The sequence below is a fragment of the Rousettus aegyptiacus genome, unplaced genomic scaffold (genome assembly GCF_014176215.1).
Source record: "Rousettus aegyptiacus isolate mRouAeg1 unplaced genomic scaffold, mRouAeg1.p scaffold_m13_p_7, whole genome shotgun sequence".
Classification (NCBI taxonomy): domain Eukaryota; kingdom Metazoa; phylum Chordata; class Mammalia; order Chiroptera; family Pteropodidae; genus Rousettus; species Rousettus aegyptiacus.
This window is the reverse complement of record NW_023416310.1, coordinates 32,976,531-32,982,666: the sequence shown is the minus strand read 5'-3', so window position 1 is coordinate 32,982,666 and position 6,136 is coordinate 32,976,531.

Sequence of the window (6,136 nt, the reverse complement as noted above, 5' to 3'; positions counted from 1 at the left end):
TGTCATTCACAACTAAAAGAATCCTAACCAAAGTATGCACAGAATTTTTGCGTTGGGAATCAATAAATTGCAAGGTAGCAGGGGTTAAAATGAAGTACAGCTTCATTCCTGTAGCCAATTTCAAAGGCATGGATTTTTTTCCTCTCTAAATATCATTTCTTTCCAAATAAGATTGCTAAAACTTATGCTTAGATGTAGGCATGTATAAAGAATCAATCTGGCAGTTTTGAAATAAAAATCCTGACAAAGTAATCCAAGTTCTTTTATGTTTTCTTAGAGAAATTATCTTTTTTCATATTGTGCCTCTGAAACGAAGACACATCTAGGTTCCAATTTTTCAATAGTCCTAGGAGCAATGTGACAGTATCTCTGTCCACTGTACTCCATGCCTAGAGAAGCAGAGAATGGACTGGAGGCAGGCCTTGATTGCCCAGATTTGGAGGGACAGAGCTAGGCAAGCTATGGCTGTGTGCATGCCCTGAACTCAACATTGGACCAGCCTGGCCAGAGAAGATCCCCACATTTTTGGTGACGTGAAGGTCTGCATCAAAACCTTGGAATAACCTCAGGAAAAGGAGGCAACTGGCTGATCTTGCCTCATGCAATCAGCTTTCTGGAGATTTTGTAGGACCTCTTGCTTGTGGACGACCACACTTAGCCTGTTTAATGCTTTGGAGTTTCTCTTTATGTTATGGACTATGCAGTTAAATGTTTGCTATTTTTTTTTTTCTCAGCAACGTATTCATGTTTTTGGTAGGTTCAAGGTGTCTAATAGCTCAGTCTACCAGGTTGTTGTAACCTGAAGTCTGTGATAGGGTTTTAAGAATTAATTTTCTTGACTGGTTGTCATTTTGCTGAATCAATATAAAATTTCCAGGGATTATCAGACTGTGTGTGAAATGATCCATTCAGAGACTGGCTCATTGAAGGAGCTACGTGTATGTTGGTATGGGAGAGGACAGGGTGGATTTGCATGTAGCCCAGCAAATGTCTAACTGGCTAAAAGTAAGACATCTTTCTGGAAAGGACAAGGGTTTAGAGCCCAGCAAATCTTCTCTATTTCCTGTTTGGAGAAAGCTCTGGTATCATCTGTCCCTTGTTCTCACAAGCTCCTCATCACTGGGAAGCACTTTCAGACACTTCAAAGCCCTAAGGGAAAATGATAGTCAACCTATAACTTAGGACTTGGCAAACACTCTTTCCAGAATAAGAGAAAAATGAAAAAAAAATTAGACAAAGACTGAAAGAGCTTACTATCCGCAGTGCTTTTTAAAAGAAATAGATGTAGTTCAGCAAGAAGAAAAGTGAATACAGAGGGAAGACCTGAGTTAGAAAATAAAAATATAAGGAGCAGAAACAAACAAAAAAAGTCATGAAATTTAACCATTGATGGTGCTTTTTCCCCTCAGTGTGAATAAGGTGAAGCTAAATTTAAAGACATTAGCAAGATATGTTATAAAAATCCAAAGGTGATTGAATCATATTTTTAGTAGGAGCATATAAAGTTGAGGAATTTATACATTTAGACTTGTAGAAAAATTCACAGATAAGGATATATTAATACTTTAAGATAGCACTAAGAAAAATTGAAAATTTTACCTATCACAGATATAACAAGATAGAAATATATTTTTATCAGCCTAATCAAAAGCAGGACAAGGAGAACATAAGAAGCAAAGAAATGAACAGTAAGTAGGAATTACAAAATAAGATAGGAGTAACTGTATGTGTATCAGTATTTAGAATAAATATTGTTAAGTAACTAATAATTATTGTCAAGTAACAAGTAAATATTGTCAAGTTACATTATGTTGACTTCAAGTAACATCACCAGGGTAACGTGAACTAATAGGCACCTTGATCTTACCCTAAACACAAATAAATTCTAGAAAAATATTTATCACTAGATTAAAAACATATTATCTTATTCATTATTGTTTTATAATCTTGACATTGAGCACATCTCTCTACCTTGATCCTCTTTAGTAATATTTTGCCTATTCCTGATCTTTTATTCTTTCAAATAAATTCAGAAGTAGTACGCCAAATGTAATGAAAACATGTCGCTATTTTGTTTGAATTTCATTGATTCTATTGCTCCGATAATTTAGGGATTTTTTTGGTATCTTTTTGACAGTGAGTCTTTTTACCCATAGTAATTCTTTTCTCTATTTTTAAATTGTCTTCATCATGTCTTTTGGTAATGCCTTTCTCCAAAACTATATCGTGTATTTTTTGGTACCTTCTAAATTAGTTGGTTACCTATTCTATTCCCCCGACATTTACCACCTACCTAATTAAATATTATTATTTCTTAAGAATGAAAACAGCCCTCATTTTGGAAGATGAAAGAAATTCTATCTCTTAACTCCTTCTTATTATTAATGAAGATGTGGGTGATTCGAGGACCATAAATATGTGTCAGATTCTACCATGAGTGCTGGTCAGAAATTAAGGGAAATTCATTGCAAAGAATATACTTCTATGGCAAATGTGTTAGAAGCCATGATTTACGATCTGTGTCGAAACTGTTTGATTCAGATAATGGTTGGCAAGGCAGCCTGAGTTATGATCGATGTGGCTGACTGATCATTTAAAGGCTGCATTATTAATATACTTTGAGAGAATGTAAACAGTTAAGTGGAAGGTTGCTTCTCTTCCTCCTGAATCTGCTCTCATATAGGCCATTCTAATGTGATTCAGAGTCACCAAAGTGCTAGGAGTATTTTTTCATTAATGATTTAAAGTTACCTTAAACTGCAATAAAAACTTCTGTGTAAAACACGTCGCAAAGAATACTGATTTATTACAGATACCAGTATAGCCTTTGCCAGCATTTTTTAATTTGTTTGTGGGTTCAAAATCAAGCAGCTAAAAATAGCAATTACTGTCGTGCTTCAAATGCAAGATAAGGACAGCTGTCTTTAGGACTTAGTATAGTCTAGACACTTAACAAAATACAAGGAACAGTAAGCAAATAGTAACTAATAGGTCGTTTTAGCAAAACTTTGAATTTGGATCCATTGCCTGTTTATCCATGTGGAGAATCCCATTTGGTGCCCTGTGGGACATTTCTAAGAGTGTTTGCTTCTGCCTGTTCGTACCACTAGGACCTTTGAGTGGTTTCAGGATCAATTAAATAACATTTTATGTAGAAATCATAAATTATCCTAACTAATCTCTATATTTCATATCAGATAGCAATGAGTTGAAGAGATCTCAGCTTCTGGTTATAAATTCTAAAGAAAAGCTTAGTGCTTAAGTATTTAAAAAAACACATTGTCTTGGCTTTTCTCCTTGGAGAATTGTAGCAACCAAGAGCAAGCAAATCAGAAGAGTAAAATATTTACCTACCTAGTATGAATTTATTCAATTATTATATTTCTATATTGGCTTACACATTTCTCTGTTTCCTGAATGCATTTTATGGTTTGTGTGTCTTGGGTTGTAATTTTCAAGAGGACAGCATCCATGGTGGTTAATTGTTTTGTGCCACATTAGCAGCAAATAGTTGTATAGTGAATGTTGTTTGAAGATGATGGTGGTGGTGACTCTATATACATTTGTCTTCAGCGTTAATATATTTGACCTGATTTAGATCTGGATGTGATAGGTTTGGATGTAAGCCTGGCAATGTCTTAGCATCTTTCCATAAAATCAAAGAATGAGTTTCCAGCTTGAATTCCAAACAGGAAGTCCAAAATGCTGCAGGATTATTCTCTTGCAGAGATTCGGAGTGTCAGAGGGTGCATTGTAAGAACCACAGTCTGAAGGTGCAGGATGAAGGCATGTCTCCCACATCAGGTGGTCATCGCTAGAGGAGAAAGCAAAGCTAACAACATGCACCTTGCAGAGCATCCTGGAAAAATGCCAAAGCTCCTTAGCAATACCTTTGGTGAAGGCTCTTACCCTACAAAGGATTTTAAGAAAGAACATATCAGTCCAATAATCTTTTTGAAAATAGTAGTACAGTGAACACTTTGTCCTAGCAAACTAAAATAAAAGTTAGAAAACCAACTTGTTAGAAAATGAGACAGATCAAATGTGCTTGGAAGATAGGGAAAGTTAATTCACAAGAAAATAACTTCGAGCACAGGGAATAGCTTATTGCACAGAGAGGATGTGATGGGTTTATCTGACCCTGAGACATAGGGATTCTAAAACTTTGGGTGTGTGGCAGGGCAAGAGGTGGAAATGGAAAGAAATGTATCTGTGAGAGTTTCAAGGGTCTGGAACAGGAGTGGGGACATGGTGTGGTGCAAAGCTCCCTGAGGTGTCTTTGACAGGAAGGAAGTAGCAGAGGCAAGGCAAGACCTGCCATGCAAGGTCTTACTGGTTCTACTCTTTGATCAAAGCCTTCGTATGTGTGTATGTGTGAAATTATCCTAGGCACATGTGGGAGCTATGACAGCAGAGTGGTGTCTTTTATTTTGAGTGGTAACAAGATCCTCCGGGCCCGCAGAAATGGCCAGTTGGGGATGGAAATGACAGCCATGTAAAAGTAGAACAGATGTGAGAGATACTGCAGGGATGTTTGTCCCATCACCTAAGTCAGAGACAGGGAATTGAAAGGTCAGTCTCTTCAGAGTCCTCAGCATCAACACACCAGAAGTCAGGGCAACTTCCCAAGAAATTGGGATGAATGCCTAATCTGGCCCCTGTTCTCTCTGTCACAAAGCAGAGCACCACCTGCTTGCTCATTCAGCTTAACAACCTGGCTACCCATTTTTATTTTATCCCTTTGAATTTGGTCCCCTGTCCCTGACGTTACTCTCCTGGAGCCTCCATAGGATCTTGGTTCCATGCACAGAACACTGTAATGATGATCACTTTTGTAAGTATTTAAGTTATGAATTTAAAATTTCTCACTTAAATCACCAACTGAGGCCAGGGGGTTTATTCTCCAAGAAAAAATACTTGAATAGAGCAGAACAGTGTGACTCGAATAGTGATTTTCAAATGTTTTTTTGACTACTATGACATGTAGGAGGAAATTCATTATATGTCACGACCCATTACACAAACCTATACATATGAAAAGCTGAAAGGTTTACCAAAATAATATTAATTCTAGCAATGTGCTATATCCTATAATTTTTTTGTTCTATCCTATTTTGCTTTTGAAAATTTTTTTTTTTTTTTTTTATCACAAAGCTTATAACTCCCAGTGTGGAACAATGTGCGTTTTAGAAAACACTGGTCAAGAACGAAGGTCAGAAAACTATGACCTGGGCCAAGTCTGCTGACTGCTTTAACAGAGTGATATTGGAACACAGCCAGGCTCATTCATTTACACATTGTCTAAGGATGCCATAGCCCAAAATATTTACTCTCTGTTCCTTTACAAAATAAGTTTTTTGACCCCAAATCTTGAATAAAGCAAGACAGTTTAGGTATTTAAATAAATATATATATATTTTATATTCATATTTACAGTCACAATCATATTTTTATGCGCATTCATATCTGTGTATAGGTCTGTTTACATTTATTCTCAAGTAATTTAATGGTTGCAGTCAAAATGTGCTAAAGTTACTTAGAATGTTGTGTCCACTGAAGACAAGAGAGCGTTAGTGGCTGCCGCCATTGAAGTGTGTGAATGACAAAAAGATTTTAGGGTTCTGTTGCCAGGGAAGAACATGGATTCTTATACAAATGCTGGATAACTTGAAGAAAATATGATAATAAAGAATTCCTAATTTTTTGGATCAAAAGGCTGTTCACAGGGACTTTCTGTACCAGTTTAAAAAAAAAGTAAGCCCACGTTTTAGAGCTTTAAGACTAAAAAACTAAGTTTGATCTCGCAAGTTACTGATGTATAACTTCAATTGAGATCGTGGCTTCAACAGATCTATGGGAAAGTAAGAGCATTTTGGTCATTTGGAGCAAATGCTTTTGAGAGCCACTTTGTGCTGGATGCTGTGGGGAGAACCTTACAATCCAGGTGGGGGTACTGGCACAGATAGTGACCACAGTGTGAGAAGCCATAGGTGGTGCATAGAGATTGCCTAACAAATGCAGTGGGCATTCAGTGCCAGGGGAGACCAGGGAAAGAGGTCATCACAGCTGAGCTGGAGAAATCATAGGGTGCAATGAACTAAAAGTTAGGGGGTGTAGCCTGGGAGCTTTTTGGCAC